The sequence below is a fragment of the Mustelus asterias genome, chromosome 3 (genome assembly GCF_964213995.1).
Source record: "Mustelus asterias chromosome 3, sMusAst1.hap1.1, whole genome shotgun sequence".
Lineage (NCBI taxonomy): Eukaryota > Metazoa > Chordata > Chondrichthyes > Carcharhiniformes > Triakidae > Mustelus > Mustelus asterias.
This window is the reverse complement of record NC_135803.1, coordinates 9,961,699-9,983,804: the sequence shown is the minus strand read 5'-3', so window position 1 is coordinate 9,983,804 and position 22,106 is coordinate 9,961,699. Positions and strand designations below refer to the sequence as shown.

Here is a 22,106-nt window from a genome sequence, read left to right as displayed (position 1 = left end):
TTCAAAGGAAAGATCCTGAGACTCGACGCTAGCATGCACGCTGAAAATTCCGCCCAGAAGAATGTCGCCGCCCTTCGATAAGCCGAGCAAATCATCGGTCCCCCAAGGCTGACATGTTGGAATCTTCATCAAACGCACGGGAGCAAGGAGGAACAATGAAAAACAACACAGAAAAAGGCGATACATTGCGAGAAGCGACTACCGTTCTCTCACAGCACCGCCAACCTGCTTTATATGTGACCGAATTCACTGAAAACCACGCGACCTTCAATGGCTCAAAGTCCCCAAAGAACGCCGCATTAATGCGTTCTCAGTTAAGGAACTTGAAGATTACACACTGCACTCGCGCGCACGCACAAATACAACTGGGGGTTGTTTTACCACCAGTTCAATGATAATTGCTACGGAACAATAAGGAAACTAATTAAACCGTTCCAGATGGAAATTAACTTGCTGATAGTTGAAAAGCTTCAGGGAAACCCGACCAGGTTTGAGCTGCTACACTAACGGTGGAAAATAAATCACACGAGAAATACAAGCTCTCTTACCACGCATCTTTCTACAAAGGTGAATTACACACGAGTTAATTTGAAAACCAGGCCTACAATTTCCTCCGTATTTGTGCCCAGAGACAGGGGTAATCGCAACGCAAAGCCATTATTGGACGGAATGTGGGGAGTGAGTAATGTTTGCAACAAGACGCCCATGTTCACTGATCCTTTGCCTCGCTGTTTTACTGTAAATGTCACAATATAAACACTTCTGGTTAATGTTTAATTGTAATGTTGCCTGTACCATTGAATTTATTTACATGAAATACTTAATAACTGATAAGTGGGTCACAACGCCATTCTCAAATATTTGGATTTACATACTTAAATTGTTTACCAACCATTTTAAACTGAACTGGGGGTGACATGGTGTCACGATCGACTCCAGGCTTGGGTCACTGGTGAGTGGGATTTTCCGCCCTCGCCCGCCCCGAAACTGGAAAATGCCGCCCGAGGTCAACGGACCTTTGAACGGTCCACCGCTGGCTCCGATTCCCCGGCAGACGGGACGGTAAAATTCGCCCCACTGTCTGTGCGGAGTCTGCATGTCCTCTCCGTGTCTGTCTGTGTTTCCTCCGGGTGCTCCGGTTTTCTCCTGCAGTCCGAAAGACGTGCTGGTTAGGTACATTGGCCACGCTCAATTCTCCCTCAGTGTACCCAGCAGAGTGGCGACTAGCGGATTTTCACTGTATCTTCACTGCAGTGTTAATGTCTACTTGAGACTAATAAACTTTAACTGTGACAGCAAACTTAAAGTTTAATATATACAAACAACCAGGATGATCCTTCCACACAAACTCAAACCCGGCCATAAAACGGTCGCCGCTCCAAAACCTAATATTTGAGTTTCCTTAAGTTGCATTTGCTTCCAGTCTTTCTTAGAATTGCCATCAGATGTCCAGGCGCACCATGAAAGAACGTTAGCTTTCTCGTGTTCTATTGAAATTTTAAAGTCTATCCTCACTGGAACTCACACTGAATTCAAGCATTTGTATGGATTCAGTGTAATTTACTGTTTGAAAACTCTAAAAGCTTCCCTAATTGCAGGTTTTTTGTCGGGTGTGTCTGGTAAGTTTGGGTAGCTGTTGAGCGAGTTGAAAGTGTAGCTTTCATATTTAAAGATGAATTTTAGGTGCGAGAGTGGCGCTTTCATTAGGTCGCATTATTTGCTATGAGTTATGCATACTTGACACAATTTTATGTCTGGTCTTATTCTAAGGGGACTTACAGCAAATTTGAGCATTACAATGAATGCTTGAATGAATGAATGCATGAATGGTGTGGTTTGTGGTCTAATTCCCAGCAACTCCCATGGAAAAGATTCCAGACCTTCATCTGTAATGAACTGAGACAAAGATGTTACTGAAAATAATTTTTGACCATCTGGAGCACGCGGCCTATTATTCAACAAAAGGGGAAAAGGTAACTTTTCTGTCCTCAGAATTTCCTTAACTTGATTGCTAAAGTTTATTCAAGAATAGCATTACGTTGTATGCCATTTCCTAATTCCAGGATTCAATGTCGAATATCCTTTAAAACCTTGAGCTTACTATTTTAGACGTATTTGATGAGCCACAAAAATCGCGCAAAACCCCAAAACTAGCCTTTTTTTCAAACCAGCCTACTGTGAAAGCTGTACGGGTTCCACCTGCTTGCCTTATATGGAATGTAACTCTTTCAATCCAGGCACATGCACTTTTCGAATCGCAATTCCAATTGTGCCAACAAGGAATTGTTTACTCTCTTTGGGGGGCATAACAGTGGTGGTGACCCATGCTTCACTTCCTCTCCGTTGAATGCCGGTTACATTCCGCCTTGCGAATTCCTGCAGTAAAATGCTCATATCGGCTTGCGCAAGGAAGGCAAGAATAACTTTGGTGAAAGATTTCTTTATAATTTCCATAGTTTGAAGTAATTTGTTCCTTGAATATGTTCTGTGAAAAGACTCGGAGAAAGCGGTGCAAATGCCTAACTCTTGCACGGCCTCTGTGAAATCTTGCATTCCAAAGTTACCATAGTCACCATTGCTTCGAATTGTCCCGATCTAGCTCGAATTGTCTCAGATGAGCTGAGCTAAAGCGCTCACCTGAAAGTAATCACGCGGGATTGTTCTAAAAAACGACGGATATTCATGCATGTTCCTCAGACATACACATGTAGCGACGTAGTTAACCTAGAGGAAAAATTAGTGTAAGTGTGTGGGGTTATGGGGAAAGGCTGGGGGTGGGCTTGGGTAAGATACACTGTCAGAGAATCGGTGCAGACTCAATGGGCCGAATAGCCTCCTTGTGCACTGTAGATATTATATAACTGTGAATTCGTCAGAACTCTAACGACAGAAAAAGTAGAATTGGATGATAAGCAGTGTGTTAGGATTAAGCTACTCTCTTATTTAGATACACTACTGCACGTAATTATCTATACGCCTCCAGACTTAAGGTAACAAACCTAACAAAATGAGTTATTATCAACACCTGTTTCTCTTGCGTTAGGTTACTCTTGCTTTATCATTTTTTCAAAACAATCCTGAGAGGCCGCAGTGAACTGGAAAAGCATGTCGTAATTTGAAGCTTAGAATTCCAAGCTAGAAATAATATCCTTGATCAATGGGATCTGCTATTGAAACATTTGCGCCAAGCAAGGAAAGAAAAAAGATAGTACATCGTATCAGTTCTTTTCTTTAAAAAAGTAATCAAAATTGCTTGAGTGTGATGCAATACATTTGACTATTCTTATAGATGGATCACTGAAATATATGGTGTATTGAAAAACATCATGAGTCCTACCAATTCAAAGCTATAAATCTCCTTTCGAGGCTCCCTCGGAGTAATTTCCTGCAGATGATACCTGGAATAAAGTGTGAACAACAGTAGGTATTTCCCTACTTTGGTACTGACGTTATTTAAATGTCCGAAGATGCTTCATGGGAGCGTTATCAAACAACATCTGACAAGAAGCCGCATAAGGAGATATGAGGGCAGGTGATCCATAGCTTAGTTCAAAAAGTAGGTTTTAATATCCGTTTAACAAGGGGAAGAGAAATAGAGAAGTATGGTGATTTAGAGAGAGAATTCCAGAGTTTATCGCTTCGTCAGCTGAACGCATGGCCCTCAGTGGTGCAGCGATTAAAATGGTAACGCATAAGAAGCCAGATTGGAGGAATACAGGTATGTTAGACTGTTGCAGAACAGTAGGAAGCTGCAGCAAAGGTCACAGTAGGATATGGATTAAGTTGAAACAAGGATGAGGATCCTAAAAATAAATACTTGCATGTTATATAGCACCTGTAACAACGACTGGACGCCGCAAAGAGCTTTACGGCCAGCGAAGTGCTTTCAAAGTGTCAATTTTCACACAGCAAACCCCTACAATCAGTGATAATTACACAATAATTGTTTTTGTCATGTTTATTGAGAGATAAACGTTGACAAGGACGGCGAAACTAATTCCCGGCTCTGTTTCAAAATAATACAATGAGATCTGCTACATTCACTCGAGGGAGCATATTGGTTTAAACCATTGGTTTAATTTCTAATCGAAAAACCGGCACCTCCAACAGTGCAGCAGTCCCCCAGTACTGCATAGGACTCCTGTTGCTGGTCCTCAACCTCTGGATCGGAACTTGGACCCACAACACTGTGACTCACACGCTCGCGTGTTGCTATCCGAGCCACTCTGGCACAGCTAAGGTCAGTGCATTGCTTAACCAGAAGCCAATGTAGCTCAGCCAGCACAGGGTAAATGGCCGAGTAGGGCTTGATGTAAGTTAGGCCTGATATGGCAGCCGGTTATGAGTTTATGTTTATGGAGAGTGCGAGATAGGGGCCAGCCAGCAGTGCTTTTGAATAATCAAGTCCAGCGGTAATAAAACCTTGCCAAAATTCACTGGAGCTGGTCGGACCAGTTCACTTCAGTTTCCTCCGAAGGAAGATAATATGCGTAGTTGGATCACTATGTTGTGCCCAAATCAGCTGGCTGGTAAGAAGCGCACAGGTTAAAAGGAATCTTCTGGTTGCTACTGGAGAAATGACAAACATATTCGAAAATAATAGATTACGATTTCAAAAGGAACATCCGACATGAAAATTAATAAATAAACAGATAAAAATGAGGATGTCGTTACATGGAATCATAGAATCACAGAATGCCGATAGTGCAGAAGGAGGCCATTAGGCCCATCGAGTCAGCACCGACTCTCCAACAGAGCATCTTACTCATGACCTATCCCGATAATGCCACGTATTTACCCCACTAATCCACCTAAACCGCACATTTTTGGAATTAGAGCAACCAGGATTTTTTACCCCAATGTAGATACCATTCCAACACATTATTCGACGGATCCGCAATTAATTTTAGGTAGGTTGCAATTTTAGTTGGAAGAGGTGCGACATATTTCTTCACTGACCCACTTTTCAGTGTGAGTTTAGACAGTCGGTGTTGAGAGTATATTCACTGGACCATACCCTCACGGAGTTGTCCAAGTTAGATTGGGAAAGGTTATTTAGAGGGATGACGGTGGGTCCCAAGCATTCAAGAAGTGCATGGGTGATCTGGGAAATTGAGGATAGTATTCGATCCAAGGAAGAGGCATGCAAATTGGCCAAGGAAAACAACAGGCCTGAGGATTGGGAGCAGTTTAGAATTCAGCAAAGGAGGACCAAGGGACTGAGTAGAGAAAGAAAAATAGAGTACAAGAGTAAGCCTGAAGAAAACATAAAATCTGGATGAAAACGTTTCTATAGGTATGTAAGAAGAAAACGATTGGTGAAGACAAATGTAGGTCCTTATACAGTCAGAAAAAGAGGAATTTATAATGGGGAGCAACAAAATGGCTGACCAACTGAATACATACTTTGACTTTATCTTCACAAGTGAGGACGCAAATAAGATACCAGGAATGTTGGGGTACACTGGATTTAGTGAGAGGGAGGACGGAGATCGGTATTAGGAGAGAAATGGTGTTGGGGAAACTGATAGGATTGAAAGCCAATAAATCCCCGGGGCCTGATAATCTACATTCCAGAGTACATAAGGAAGTGGCCCGAGAAATTGAATGCATTAGTGATCATCTTCCAAGATTCTATATACTCTGGAACCGTTCCTACAGATTGGAGGGTGACTATTGTGACCGCAGTATTTTAAAAAAGATGGCAGAGAGAAAACAGGAATTATACATCAGTAAGGTGGATGTTGGTAGTGGGAAAAAATCTAGAATCCAACATCAAAGATTTTATAGCAAGATACTTGGGAAACATGGCAGAACCGGATAGCTGCAGCATTAATTTATGAAAGGGAAATCATGCTTGACAAATCCGCCTGAATTCTTCGAGGATGTAACTGGTAGAGTTGATGAGGGGAGTCAGCGGATGTGGTTTATTTGCATTTTCAGAAGGCTTTCGACAAAGTGCCACGAAAGAGATTAGCATGTTGAATTAAAGAGTATGGGGCTTGGGATAGTGTATTGTGATGGATAGCATCTGATTGGCAGACAAGAAATAAAGAATAGGAATAAACGGGTCTTCTTCCAAATGGCAGGCAGTGACTGGTGGGGTACTACATGGATCAGGGTTGGGACCCCAGCTACTCACTATACATATTAATGATTTAGATGCGGGCACTAAATGTAATATCTCAAAATTTGCAGATAAGACCATAAGACATAGAAGCAGAATTAGGCCACTCAGACCATCCAGTCTGCTCCACCATTCAATCATGGCTGATATTTTTTCTCATCCCCATTCTCCTGCCTTTTACCCATAACCCCTGATCCCCTTATTAATCAAGAACCTATCTATCTCTGTCTTAAAGACACTCAATGACTTGGCCTCCACAGCCTTCTGCAACAAAGAGTTCCACAGATTCACCACTCTGGTTGAAGAAATTCTTCCTCATCTCTGCTGTAGAGGATCGTCCCTCTAGCCTGTGGTTGTGCCCTCCGGTTCTAGTTTTTCCAACTAGTGGAAACATCCTCTCCACGTCCTCTATCCAGGCCTCGCATTATCCTGTAAGTTTCAATAAGATCCCCCCGATTCTTCCAAACTCCAATGAGTACAGAGTCAGAGTCCTCAGCCGTTCCTCATACAACAAGCTCGTCATTCCAGGGATCATTCTTGTGAACCTCCTCTGGACCCTTTCCAAGGCCAGGTCATCCTTCCTTAGATGCGGGGCCCAAAACTGCGCACAATACTCCAACTGGGGCCTGACCAGAGCCTTATACAGCCTCAGAAGTAGAGCCCTGCCTCTTGTATTCTAGTCCTCTCGACATGAACACTAACATTGCATTTGCCTTCCTAACTGCAGGCTGAACCGGCACTTTAACCTTAAGATAATCTTTCTGATTTCCTAAGCATTTCCCCATATAGAAAATAGTCTATGCCTCCATTCCTCCTTCCAAAATGCATAACCTCACACCTTCCCACATTGTATTCCATCTGCCACACTCCGAGCCTGTCCAAGTCCTTCTGCAGCCCTCCTACTTCCTCAATACTACCTGACCCTCTACATATCTTTGTATCATCTGCAAAATTAGCAGCTGTGCCTTCAGTTCCTTCCTCCAAATCGTTAATGTATATGGTAAAACGTTGTGGTCCAACATCGATCCCTTAGGCACATCACTAGTCACCGGTTGCCATCCTGAAAAAGATCCCTTTATCCCCACTCTCTGCCTTCTGTCAGTCAGCCAATCCTCTGTCCATGCCAGGATCTTACCATTAATGCCACGGGCTTTTAACTTAATTAACAGTTCCAATGCTGCACCTTGTCAAAGACCTTCTGGAAATCTAAATCGATCACGTCCACTGGTTCTCCTTTATCTAACTTCCTTGTTACCTCCTCAAAGAACTCTAACAGATTTGTCAGACATGACCACCCCTTGACGAAGCCGTGCTGACTCTGTCCTATTTATGATGCACTGTCAAGTACTCCGCAATCTCACCTTTAATGATGGACCCTGAAATCTTGCCAGTGACCGAAGTCAGGCCAACCGGCCTATAATTTCCCGTCTGCTGCCTCCCGCCGCCCCCCTCCCCCCCCCCCCCCCGTTCTTAAACAGCGGTGTTACATTTGCTACTTTCCAGTCCTCTGGGACCCTCCCTGCCTCCAGTGATTCCTGTAAAATCACCACCAGTGTCTCCACAATTTCCTCAGCTGTCTCTTTTAGAACCCTGGGGTGTAGTCCATCCGGTCCAGGTCATTTATCCACCTTCAGACCTTTCAGTTTCCCCACCTTAGTTGTGGCCACTACACTCACCTGTGCCCCTGATTCACCTGGAGTTCTGGCATCCCAGTGTTGTCTTCCACAGTGAAGACTGATGCAAAGTAACTATCTAGTTCCTCTGCCATTTTGTTGATGTTTTTCCATTCTAACTTCGCAGACTGAAAATGTGTAATCCTTGTGTACAGGTAGAGAACTGCAAACAGCTTTGCTGGCACACGTGTAACTGTATTGCACACTGTACTTCTTTAATTACGGAGTCTCTACTCATACTTTCGCCAAAGACTTTAGCAGAATCAAAACATCCCACTCTGGAAAAAGATGCATAAAGCTGCCCACGTGTAAACACAGGCCTAGGAATATAAATATAAATATGAACAAAGGTCTGGACTTGCGACTTACTTATAATAATAGAAATGCAAATCTAATTGGGAACCTTTTTTTCTGAGTTGAAAAGGCAGGTTTACGTCCAGAATCATAGAATTCCTACAGTGCCATAGAGGCTATTTGGCCCATCAAGTCTACACCGGCGCTCCGACAGAGTAATGTACTCAGGCCCATCCCCGCACTTTTCCCGTAACCCCACGTATTTACCTCGCTAATCCCCCTTATCTTCCCAGGATTTTGACTTAGCGACAGTGGAGGAACAGTGATATATTTCCAAATCAGGATGGTGAGTGACTTCGAGGGGAACTTTCAGGTGGTGGTGTTCCCAAGTATGTGCTGCCCTTGTCCTAGATGGTGACGGTCGTGGGTTTGGAAGGTGCTGTCTAAGGCGCCTTGGTGAGTTCCTCCGGTGCATCTTGTGGAGGGTACACACGGCTACCACTGTTCGTCGGTGCTGGACTGAGCTTATGCTGTGAATGCGTTACCAATCAAACGGGTGATAACAAATTGTAAAATAGTTCTCAGCCGTATGAATTGTAGAAATTGTTGGAATTTCATTACTTATGTTTCATTCAATCCATGGACAGCTGTCTATTAACAGATTTCTCTCAAGTTGCCCTATCAGAGGTCATGATGCGTCTTTCCAAACTAAACATCTCGGACTTTCAGGATTGTTACAGACTAGAATAACTGGACAGGTTGGTCCTTGGACTGAAAGTATACTACAAGCAGGGATATACGCTGCGGCTGCGGCTGATATCATTCATTCATTATCGACTGCAGCAGATGCTTTTTCAAGATTTTGTGGTAACGATTTTAATTACTGAAAGCAGTACTCTTCAGGCTGCTGTTTGTAAGTAGCAATGCTGTTACACACAACAGGTCAAAAACTGACCATGTCCATAGCAAGCTGAGACAGCTGCACCCTCTCCACAACCACATGCCCACCCCCGCCTCCCACCCCCACAAACACACACACCCGCCCACCACCACTATCGGAACATTGTCCGCCGGGACACACATAACAAGTTTCCTGCAAATCAAGGTAATTGAATTGCTTTCTACCACTGTTGCCCCGGTGAAAGATCCGTTTGTTTGGTACATCAAGACACTTTTGAAATTAGGGGAAACGAACAGTTATTCTTCCGTGCCATTTTAATATTAATAGAACAGAAAAATAAGCGAGAAGGATGGTGAGAGACCGGGAGGGAGAATGAAGAAAGCGAGTAAGTGCAAGGCAATAAGAAAGTCAGAGACGAGAGTGTCAGCGAGGCTGAATTCAATTAAATCTGCAGTTAATGTTCCAAAGCGATTACATTCATCATAACCGTACATGAAGAAATCTATCAACCGGAAAATTTAACTGCCTCTCGCCTCCACAGATGTTGCATGACTCGCTGAGTGTGTCCAACTTTTCCAGATTTTATTTCATATTTCCCACATACTCAGATTTTTGCTTCTGTTTTAGAGTCAGTTCCAGAAGTTGTATGTCAGTGAGATTAGCCAATTGTATCATCTACTATATTTGTATTCTTCAGCCCTTGTGCGGCACGGAGTGGGGTGGTATCCATGGGAGATGGAGTAGTGGGCGGTGAGTCATACAAATTATAAAACACCCGACGAGAAATGGGAGCAGTATACATTTGACCTAACAAGATAGCTCCTGGTGGCAGCGCTTGTATTGAGAGAGATCTGTCCATTGTAATTGATATCGTGTGCCTAAGAGGCGATAGATATGAGAAATGGAACAGACAAACCTCAGATATGAAAACTGATACTTGGAGTTTCCAAAAACACTTAATTAAGTGGGGCAGGAACGTAAACTCCAAGAGGTCCAAAGATGCGCGGCTTAGGTTGATTGGCCATGCTAAATTGCCCCTTAGTAGCAGCGAGGCTAACTAAGGTAAATGCATGGGGTTATGGGGATAGGACCTGACTGGAATTGTGGCTGGTGCAGACTCGATGGACCGACTGGCTTCCTTCTGCACTGTAGGATTCTATGATTCTAAGTACACATGAATCGTGTAATGTTGGCAGTGAATTGCACCATCAATATTTCATAGAAACATAGAAACATAGAAAAACCACAGCACAAAACAGGCCCTTCGGCCCACAAGTTGTGCCGAACATAATTTCATTTATCTAATTGCAATAATGGGGCAATTTTACATCCTTTCCATGCTTAAAAGAAGATTTAACAAGGAAGTACAATTTAGATAAAAGGAGAAAACAGTTCATCAAAAATGTATGTGGAAACTGACACTTGAGTATTGCATTTTAAATGTACTTCTCCCTCAACCACTGAGGGTGGGCGGAGATACTGTTGATTTTTGATTGGTAGTTTGTTGGTCTGTAAACAATAAATGTCACAATAAAACTAATGAACGGGTTTCAGCGAAACTTGCCAGATAGGAAGAATTGAAGAGTTCTTGACAAGATGCGGATCTGCATCTGGATCCTCAATTTTTCAAAAGTAGCGGCGAGCATTGAGAGATGGTGAATTAACTTTCTTTCGAATGTCGTGGTTTCTTTATTTAGAATGGTTTTTTTTAAGTGTATTTATTCGTCACAAGTAGGCTTACGTTAACACTGCAATGAAATTACTGTGAAAATCTCCGACTCACCGCATTCCGGCGCCTGTTCGGTTAGTTTGAGGGAGAACGTAGCATCGCCAATGCACCTAACCAGCACGTCGTTTGGACTGTGAGAGGACACGGGAGCACCCGGAGGAAACCCACACAGACAGGGGAGAACATGCACACTGCACAGTGACCCAAGCCGGGAATCGAACCCAGGTCCCTGGTGCTGTGAAGCAGTAATGTTCACCTAATGTCGTTGATTGTTTTCGAATTTTGTGGATTGTCTTAACTGCTTGTTTGTCACAGCAGTCCAAATGTGAGCAGAATTTTCAGAGCAAGTTGTGAATGTGGATTGGAATTCTCAGTGAGATGGAAGCTCTTAATAAAAGGTTTTTGTCCAGCTTTGTGGTTACGAAACTTCAAGGGGGGGAGGAAAAGCCTAAACGAAGCGGCACATAATTGTATTAATATTGAGGTAAGCATCATAGCGAAGATATACAATACACTGAATGGTTTCTTCACTTGTTGGTTTTTGAGTGGCGTCAGCCTTAAGAGCAATAATTAAGTTTTGAATACAATGGGGCGAATTTTCCCGTTGGAATTGGGGATGGAAATGGGAAATGGGGCGGACCATGGAAAGGTCCGTTGGCATCTGGCGAGAATTTCCGGGCGAGCGCAGATGGAAAATCCCGCCCATCGGCTCTGGAACAAAACTATTCGCTCATTAAACAAGATGATTTCGGACAGTCACTGCCCCTATTTGAAAATAAATTCATTTCAATGTCATTTGTGTGAAATTTATTTAAAAATTCGATTTATTTTACCGGAACAAAAATCTATTTTCTACATCTTTTGCTACAGAGGTTTTCGTTTCGTGCTGACCATGGTTTTCGCCATTGAAGAAATCAACAAGAATCCACATCTGCTTACACGATTTACGATACTTGTACTATGCCGCGTTGCACTTTGAAATCAACCTTTGAATTTCGAAACAAAGGTGAAGACTCGTCTTCCAATTTAGCTTGCAAAAAGTCATCTACCGTCTCTGCCATCGTCGGCGACTCTGGATCTTCGCAATCTGTAGCAATAGCCACCTTAATCCGTCCATTCAGGATCCCTATGGTAAGATATATAATCATCAATGTTCCTGGCCCAAAGTACAGAAAGTACAGTTACTGTCAAAGTAATAGCTTATTAAAAGTCATAAGGGTGATGTACCAGAGAGTACCCCAGTGGCAGTCTCCCATAATAGTAAGGGCTGGGCAACAGATGGGAGAGGGGAAGGGAGTGAGCAGTCAGTGGAGGGATCCCCTGTGGTTGCCCTCCAAAATAGGTATATTGTTTTGGATTCTGTGGAGGGGGATGTCCCTCCAGGGGTAAGCCACGAGGACCAGATCGCCTGCACAGAGACAGGCTCAGAGGCCCAGAAAAGGGGAAGAAGGGGATTCGGACAGAAATAGTGGTGGGGGATGCGATGGTTAGAGGCACGGACAGGCACGAACGAGACTCCAGGATAGCAGTCTGCCTCCCTGGTGCCGGGGTACTGGATGTAGCCGAGAGGGTAGGAAGCATATTAAAAAGGGAAGGTTATCAAACAGATGTAATTGTACACATTTGTGAAAATGACGTAGGTAGAAAGAGCAGGGGGGTCATACGAGAGCAATTCAGGGAGATGGGTGCTAGGCTAAAAAAATAAGGACTCTAGGGTAACAATCTCCGGACTGCTCCCAGTGTCTAATGCTAGTGAGGCCAGGAACAGAGAGATTCTACAATTGAACACGTGGCTAAAGGACTGGTGCAAGAGGGAGGGTTTCAAATTCATTGATCATTGGGAAGTCTTCAAGAGAGGATGGCACCTGCACGGAAAGGATAGGTTACACCTTAACTGGAAGGGCACAAATATCCTGGCTGGGAGTTTTGCTGGAGTGTTTCGGCAGGGTTTAAGCTAGTGTGGCAGGAGGGTGGGGATCAAAACAGTAGATCAGTAAGTACTGAGGCTGGGGTCGAGCTGGGGACCAGGGCAAGGCAAGCTAAGAAGAAGAGCATTCTGGAGCAGGATGACCTGAGTGGGCCTGGAGGTCTGGAGTGCATCTGCTTCAATGCCAGGAGCGTAACGGGTAAGACAGACGAACTTAGGGCCTTAATGCTTATGCGGAATTTGGATGTGGTTGCGGTGATGGAGGCATGGTTAAAAGAAGGACAGGACTGGCAGCTGAATATTCCGGTGTATAAGTGTTTTAGGCGAGACAGAGGAGGGGCTAAAAAGGTGGGGGAGTAGCGGCATTAGTTAGGGAGCATCTTACAGCGGTGCAGAGGGTGGACAATTTAGAGGGGTCATGTAATGAATCGCTGTGGCTGGAGCTCAGAAACAGGAAAGGTGCAATCACTATGCTGGCGGTATACTACAGGCCACCCAACAGCCCGCGGGAAGTGGAGGAACGGATATGTCAGGAGATTCTGGATATGTGCAGAAAAAATAGGGTTGTAGTGGGAGACTTCAATTTCCCTGGTATAGACTGGAAAGTGCTTAGGGCTGGGGTTCTGGATGGGGAGGAATTTGTAAAATGCGTACTGGAAGGTTTTTTGGAACAGTATGTCGATAGCCCAACTAGAGATGGGGCTATACTGGATCTAGTTCTGGGAAATGAGCCCCGTCAGGTCGTCAAAGTTTCGGTAGGGGAACATGTGGCAAATAGTGACCACAACTCTGTTAACTTTAGGATAGTAATGGACAAGGACGAGTGTTGTCCTAAGGGTAGGGTGCTAAATTGGGGGAAGGCTAACTATAGCCGGATTAGGCAGGAATTGGTGGCTGTTGATTGGGAGAGGCTGTTCGGGGGTAGGTTCGCGTCTGGCATGTGGGAGTCTTTTAAGGAACAGTTGATAAGGCTGCAGGACAGGCGTGTTCCTGTAAAAAAGGAAGGATAGGAAAGGTAGGATTCGAGAGCCGTGAATAACCAGAGAAATAGAGGATCTGATCAATGTCATGGGGACTATAGCTTGATATAAATATACTTAAGTGCGAACTAACATTGCTAATAATTGCAATTGCAATGGGGTGCAGTAATGTTGATGCCAAATCAACTTTGTGCCTAAATGATGATTAAATGCAAAAGTACAGACAAATATGTTCGAACTGATAACTATAATGAAGCAATTTAATTATAGCTTGATAACTTATCAAGAAAGATTGGAGCAAGATAAGAGAAGGGTGACAGTTTCCCTGATACTCCGATGCAGGTTCTTAAGATTATGAAGTTTTCCGTTAAGATAGACAGAGAGATGTCTCCACTTGTTTAATTAAAAATAAAATGCTCACTAATGATTACAGTAAGGAATTTCAGCTGAAGCTTTTTTCCACTTTAGCAAGGCCTTTGACATGGTATCACATAGTAGGTTGATGCATAAGGTTAAATATCAGGGGATCCAGGGTGAGGTAGCCGAATGGATGGTTTCATGAAAGAAGACAGAGGGTGGTTGTAGAGGGTTTTTTTTTCAAACTGGCGGCCTATGACTGGGTGCCTCAGAGATCGGTGCTGGCTCCACTGATATTTGTCATTTATACTAATCATTTGGATGAGAATTTAATAGGCATGGTTAGTAAGTTTGCAGGTGGCACCAAGATTGGTGGCATAGTGGACAGTGAAGAAGGTTATCTCGGATTGCAACGGAATCTTGATCAATTGGGTCACTGGGCTGACGAGTTTAATTTAGATAAATGCGAGGTGATGCATTTTGGCAGATCGAACCAGAGCAGGACTTATTCAGTTAATGGTAGGGCGTTTGGGAAAGTTATAGAACAAAAGCTATCTAGGGGTACAGGTTCATAGCTCCTTGAAAGTGGAGTCACAGGTGGACAAAATGGCGAAGAAGGCATTCAGCATGCTTGGTTTCATTCGTCAGAACATTGAATACAGGAGTTGGGACGTCTTTTTGAAGTTGTACAAGACATTGGTAAGGCCACACTTGGAATACTGTGTACAGTTCTGGTCACCATATTATAGAAAGGATATTATTAAACTAGAAAGAGTGCATGAAAAAGTTGCTAGGATGCTACAGGGGCTTGATATTCTGAGTTATAAGGGGAGGCTGGATAGACTGGGACGTTTTCCTCAGGAGCGTAGGAGGCTTGTGGGTGACTTATAGAGGTCTATAAAATAATGAGGGGCACACACCAGCTGGATAGTCAATATCTTTTCCCAGAGATAGGGAAGTCTAAAACTAGAGGGCATAGGTTTAAGGTGAGAGGCGAGAGATACAAAAGGATCCAGAGGGGCAATTTCTTTCACACAGAGGATGGTGAGCTGCTAGAGATGGTAGTAGAGGCGGGTATAACTTTGCTTTTAAAAAGGGTTCAGGCAGTTACATGGGTAAGATGGGTATAGAGTGATATGGGCGAAACGCGGGCAATTGGGACTAGCGTAGGGGTTAAAAAAGGGGCCGCATGGACAAGTTCGGCCGAAGGGCCTGTTTCCATGCTGTAAACCTCTATGTCTCTGTGACTAAGTAGCTGCAAGAAGGTGGAATTCACTACCGGCTGGATTATTTGAGGTGAATAACAGAAATGCATTTAAGAGGAGTTGGATAAATACATAGGCAGCAAAGGAATACGTTATTTGTGGATAAGGCGAGCTGAAAAGAAGGAGATGGGAGTGGGACCTATTTGAGGTACTTAAAATTATGAAAGGTTTTAATGGAGTGAATACATATTTCCTCTTAACAAGAGGACTTAAATTGACACCATTGATATAAGATAGTCGCCAAGAAAACCAATAGGGAATTCAGAAGAAACGTCTTTACCCAATGCGTGGTGAGAATGGGGAACTTGCTGCGAACGCAAGTTAAAGCAAATAGTACACGGCTGAGAGGGAAGTGAATAGACGGATACAAAGTTTGCTTTAGATTAGAAAAGTTGAGGTAAGGTGCGAGTGAAGCATGAAGGCCGGCATCGACTACTTCGGTCGAATAGCTGTTTCTGTGCCATATGGTATGTGTAACCCCCTGTAGCGTGGAAGGAGGCTCGTCTGGAGCAGTAAAGCTGCATGGATCTGTGAGGCCGAATGATCTGTCTTTGTGCGGTTAACTCCTATGTACTCCTTTGGCAAGGAATGATTTCTCACATTTAAGGATATTTTTAACGATTTGTGTCAGCATTGATATTTCGGTTCTCCTTTTATACCTGAATGAATATTAAACATGAATGGTAGGCGGGAGGAGGAGGGAGGAGGGGACATGAAGACTGTTTCTGAATTCACACCAACCATTAAGTGATTCGATATTACTTTCTCCTTAGAAGTAAATTGCCCTGTTTCTCATGATCCTTCTTCCTGGTTCTCCAACCAGTCTGTCACCCGCGCCCTCTGTACATCATTATACAGATGATGTATAATACTCATCTGATTTGCAGATGTTTTATTTTCACATTTAATCCCCTCTATCCGATGGGTAGCAGCTGAGTGGTGATCTGGTTCTCTTGCACTGTCGGTTCACATTAGGAATCTTACTAATTAAATTTGCTGAACAACTTCAATAGAAAACCTACTACCTTGAATGTAATTTGCCGCGAGACTTGCCTTATGCATTAGTTAAATTCACGCTGTCAAATTGCATTAGAATCATTCGCACAGAAGGCGATTATTCAATCCATTCTGCATGTGCAGCCTTATTGGAGGATCGAACCAATTAATGCAACTCTCCCGCAATTTCCCTTCCATATTTCCATTCGTGTAGATATCAAATTATTTTCTCTACTATGCAGAGTACTGTTTCTTACTATCTACATTATCCACTTGACTGCCGCCCTCAATCTCTAATATCTTTCCAGTAAATATCCTCTGAACTTTCTCCAAAGGCTGGAAACCGAGAGCCGAAAATCCTGGGCACAAACAGCAGTTTCTTGCAGAAGAGAAGAGGAAACGGTTGCAGTTTTAACCCTTCATTAAGGACATCTGCAACGATTCGTTCAGGGTTTCCGTAACTTCATCCCTTCTCGCAGTTGAATATTGTTCCGGAAGTGGATGAAGATGGCAGGCAGGACGGAGTGTATTGCAGATAACTAAAATTATCATTGTCCACGGAGTGAAATTTTACATGCTTCCATTTGAATTCTCCACAGGTCAGCTACTTTCCCACCTGCGCATGCCTGAGTAACAGGAGGAAATATGCATCATTTTTCAGAACCATACCAAGCGACTATTTCCAGGCGAGAGCCTGAGCCCAACTCGTAAAGTGCTTTGGCTGGACAATCAAAAACAACGATGATTACGGTAACTTTGGGATGCAAGCTTTCACCGAAGCTGTCCAACAATTAGGTGTTTGCATTGCTTTCTCCGAATCCATTTACAGAACAGACCGCAGAGACAAGTTACTGAGAATCGTAGATGCTGTAAAGACATCTTCCACTAAAGTTGTGGTGGCGTTCGTTGCGCCTGCGGAAATGACGGTTTTACTGAATGAGATTGTACGACAGAACGTGACGGGTGTGCAATGGATAGGAAGCGAGGCTTGGGTATCCACGCAATTTCTACCTCAGGAAGAAAGCAGGCGATTTGTCTCCGACACACTCGGAGTCGCAATTCGCCAGGTCGATATACCAGGACTGAGAGAATTTCTCATGGATGTCCATCCTTCTCTGTATCCAGGCAACCTTTTAATGAAGGAGTTTCGGGAATCAACATTTGGCTGTACGCTGATGAGTACAGTGAACAAAACAGATCAAATACAACCTGCTTTATTGAAAGAATGCACCGAGAGAAAGGATTTTTAAAAAGTACACAATTAATTTACTGATGCTTCGCAGTACAGAGTTACTTACAATGTATCTAAAGCTACGTACGCAATAGCCCACGCTCTTCACAACATGCTGTCGTGTGAAAATGACAACGGACCATTTCCCAAAAAAGGTTGTGTAAATATCTCAAGTTTTCAACTTTGGCAGGTAAGGGAGTCAATTTTTAAGTTTAGTTTAAAGTTTAGTTTTTAATTTTATTTTTTAGTGTCAGAAATTGGCTTAATTAACTTTGCAGTGAATTTAAGAGAATTTACTGTGAAAACCCACTAGTTGCCACACGCCGGAATCAGTTCGGGTACATTGAGGATGATTTTAGCATGGCCAATGCACCTAACCAGCACATCTTTCGGACTGTGGGAGGAAACCGGAGCACCCTGAAGAAACCCACGCAGATACGGGAGAACGTGCAGACTTCACACAGACAGTGACCCAAACGGAGGATCCAACCCAGGTCCCTGGCGTTGTGAGGCAGCCGTGCTAAGCACTGTGCCACCATGCCACTCCTAATTTTTATACAGTTGGATAATTTAAAATTAGTATGTCAATAAACTATTTAAGTTCTTGTACGAAATTAAAAACGATATTAAATGTCTCAAGTTTCTTCCAAACAAAATGTTGTTAAATTCTACTTTCTTGATTCTATTTCAAAGCTTCTGCATTATATGAAAACAGTCAATTTCACTACCAAGATCGGTGAAAATATCTATTTTGATGAAAATGGAGACCCGGTGGCCATATTTAATATCGTAAACTGGCACCCCCATCCCGCTGGCGGCGTGGATATTGTAGGTGTTGGAGTCCATGATGGATCAGCTCCCCCAGGCCAGGAATTTGTGATAAAGGACGAAGCAATTGTGTGGAATGGAGGTCAGATTGCGGTAGGGACCCTAAGGACACACAATGCGCCAAATGGTGTGGTTGAAATCTGAAATTTAAGCCATCGACCTTCCTGAATGCAATTATCTTGAAATTCCAGGCAAGCTTGAATAGGCAAATTAGCGCATTTGAGCAGAATATTGTTTAGAGTTAAACCTGTATCAAAATTTGGAATATACTCTCGGAGGGTGATGTTTCGGGGGATGCATGAGAGAATTTCGTTCCATTGCTGAATTGTATCATCAATAACTTTAACAATTTATGCGTGTGAAATTATTGCAACAAAAGCCCAGATTAGTCCGTAGAAGTGCTTCTAAACTTAAAGCTGTGAATTATATGGTCAATTCTGAATTTACCCAGGACGATGTCATGACAACACTTAGCTGTGTCCCAGTAAGTCAACTAGCCAGCATGAGTGAGATCTACAGTGATGGTTTGAGACCAATGAAGTTTGCTCGTGCTGTTGGGAAGGGTTTGAAACATCTTGACATGGGAGTGGGGTTCTGAGACAAGATTCAGCAGGGTTTCATGCAGAGCCAAAATTAGAAGAGTCAGCAAGTGAGGCATCGAAGTTGTAGACCAGTTAAGGCACAGGGGAGTTTGGCAACATTGGATGCTATTTATTTTAATGAGACATGTCTGGCGAGAAATGCAGATGAATTGCGGGCACAAACTAAATCATGGAGGTTTATTATCATTGCTGAGAGATGGTTGAAGCAGCGGCAGGATTGGCAGCTCAATATTCCTGGATATAGGATTTTCAGGCAAGACAAAGAAGGAGGTTAAATAAGAGGGAGGTGTCCGAATTTTGATCAGGGAATCAAGTATAGCAATAAGGAGAGACAACATCTTAGAAGGCTCTTCCAATGAAGCCATACGGGTCGAACTTAACAACCAGAAAGGAGCAAACACATTGCCGGGTATGTTCTATAGCCTCCCTCACAATCCGAGAGGAACATAAGGATAGACGCGTAGCCAAATTTCAGAAATGAGTAAAAGTAACAGGTAGTGGGGCGTCTCAACTTCCCATGCATTGTCTCGGGTAAACACAGTAAGAAGTTTAACAACACCAGATTAAAGTCCAACAGGTTTATTTGGTAGCAAAAGCCACACAAGCTTTCGGTGACTCACCTGAAGAAGGTGCTTGGAGTTCCGAAAGCTTGTGTGGCTTTTGCTACCAAATAAACCTGTTGGACTTTAACCTGGTGTTGTTAAACTTCTTACTGTGTTTACCCCAGTCCAACGCCGGTATCTCCACATCATGACTACCTTATCTGGAGTAGCCATAGTGCGATAGGTCAAGTGGAAGCAGAATTCTCAAAATGTGTCCAGGAGAACATTTTAAGCTACCGTGTACAAGGTCCTACACGATAGAGCAGACCTGGACTTAATTTTAAATAACAAAGCTGGGCAAGTAGTTGAAGTATCAATGGGGCAGCAGTTTTCAGACAGCGATTATAACTCAGTTAGGTTCAATATTGTTATGGAAAAGCACAGGGGTGGGCTAGAAATCAAACTTCTAAACTGGGGGAAGACCGATTTCAATAACATCCTGGTCAGATACTGTGTCGTAACTATGCGAATGAAATTCTATTGATCAACTTATAAAGATACTGGCAATGAAAGCATTTATGATTTAAAAATTCTCAGCCGCAAAGGTTTTCGCCTTGAATCTTTTGCGATTCTTGGCAATCCTATCACTATCGATTTGGAACTTTTAAAAAAATATTCTTGAATCTATAAATTAACCACAAATCTCAGAAGCCCTCAAGGAGTGTTAGGGCAACGTAGTCACTTATTTTCTACGTTACAATCTTCTCCAATGATATTAAACAACTTCCAGACGGCTTTTTGCTGAACCTGAGATGATGGTAAGTAGGAGCATGCGCGTAGCAGGCTTCTCAGAGGGGGTTGTGGGGCTAGTTCCCTGTGTTCCACACAACGGAACCGGCTGCTACCAACTTCCGAACTCGACAGACAGATGATGCGGTTTGACAGTGGCTTGTTAATTGTAAAAACATCCTCATCTTCCTATTCTAGTTTGCTAATTATAAAGTTTAAAGTTACATTAGTTTTATTTTTATGATTTCATTTCCCCGAGCTCGACTTTAATTCCTTGAAATTTTCAGTTGGGTTGGTAAGACATGGCCTACGTTTTATAAGTCCACAATAGTGTCTCTAACTAGCTGAAATGTTTCCAAGTGCCCAGTCTTTCTGTTAGTCATTAAAGATTCCAAAAACCTGGTGTTTTTGGCATCTGGTGTTAAGCGAACACATCTGGAATGACCTGAATTCCCCTTTTCACCTTCCTTCAGTAATCGAGTGAACTTCGAAACATCACGGGGTCAATAATAAAGTGACCTTCTCTTCTTTATAATGAGGTTCCAAGAGCAGTTTACTCCGAAAGTTGCCCACATGGGACGAGAAAAGCCTCAAGGAAAGGACAACAACCCATTTGCTGCTTTGACTGCATAAAATGCGCTGATGCTGAAATTTGCAACACCATAGGTATGAACAAATGGAGAATTGCCTTGTGTGGCTCTGTGCTTGGTGAGAACTGATTTCCTCTGATTTCTCAATGAAAAGGCAGCACGCGAAGGAACATTTTTAAGAGACGTTGGACTTTTTCCTTGAAACGCAGACATTAGACAAATTCTTGCTTTATTTGCTGTGTTACTAAATAAGAGCGGGGGAAATTTTACCGCTGGGATTTTTAATAACTGCATTATTTAGTGTAAATATAGTTTTCCTTCTTACTAGTTTTATATTCTCTGTATTTATATTTCTTTCAAATTCTCCAGAGTGCATGAAATGCCCATGGGAATACCGCTCGAACCGACAACGAGACGAGTGCATATTGAGAGAGATTGAATTTCTTTCTTTTGGCAACGTGATGGGGATTATTTTGGTGACGTTGGCATTGTTTGGAGCCTCTCTAACGATCAGTGTATTTGTGTTGTTTTATGCGTACAGAGATACTCCTATCGTTAAAGCTAACAACTCGGAGTTAAGTTTCCTGCTTCTTTTTGCATTGATTCTGTGTTTTCTGTGTTAAATTACATTCATTGGAGAACCTTCCCCCTGGTCTTGCGTGTTACGTCACAGAGCATTTGGCATCATTTTTGTTCTTTGTGTTTCTTGTGTTTTGAGCAAAACAGTTGTTGTGGTGATGGCTTTTAGTGCAATTCTTCCGGGCAGTAACAAGTTGAGGTGGTTTGGATCTGTTCAGCAATGCCTTTCCGTTTGTGCACTTACAATAGTGCAATGTTTAATATGCACGCTTTGGCTAAGAATATCACCTCCTTATCCTCTAAAGAACAGTGGTTATTTTAAGGAAATCATTGTTTTTGAATGCAATGTAGGTTCGCCGATAGTTTTTTACTGTGTGCTTGGCTATATTGGATTTCTGTTTTGTGTGTGTTTTGTGGTGGCTCTTCGAGCTCGACAACTTCCGAACAATTTCAATGAAGCTAAACACATCACGTTTAGCATGATTATCTTCTGCGCTGTGTGGATAACTTTCATTCCAGCCTATATAAGTTCCCCAGGTAAATATACCGTAGCTGTGGAAGTGTTTGCGATTTTGGCATCCAGTTTTGGACTTGTTTTCTATATTTTTGCTCCCAAATGCCACATTATCCTGCTGAAAAAAAGAAATGAACACCAAGAAGCATATGATGGATAAAATGGCTTCCAAGGATCTTTAA

The 22,106-nt window shown here is 42.9% G+C and overlaps 1 pseudogene; it reads left to right on the top strand.

The window, feature by feature from the left end:
* Nucleotides 1-11,684: 11,684 nt before the first annotated feature.
* LOC144485817 (extracellular calcium-sensing receptor-like) lies at nucleotides 11,685-22,106 on the top strand (annotated as a pseudogene).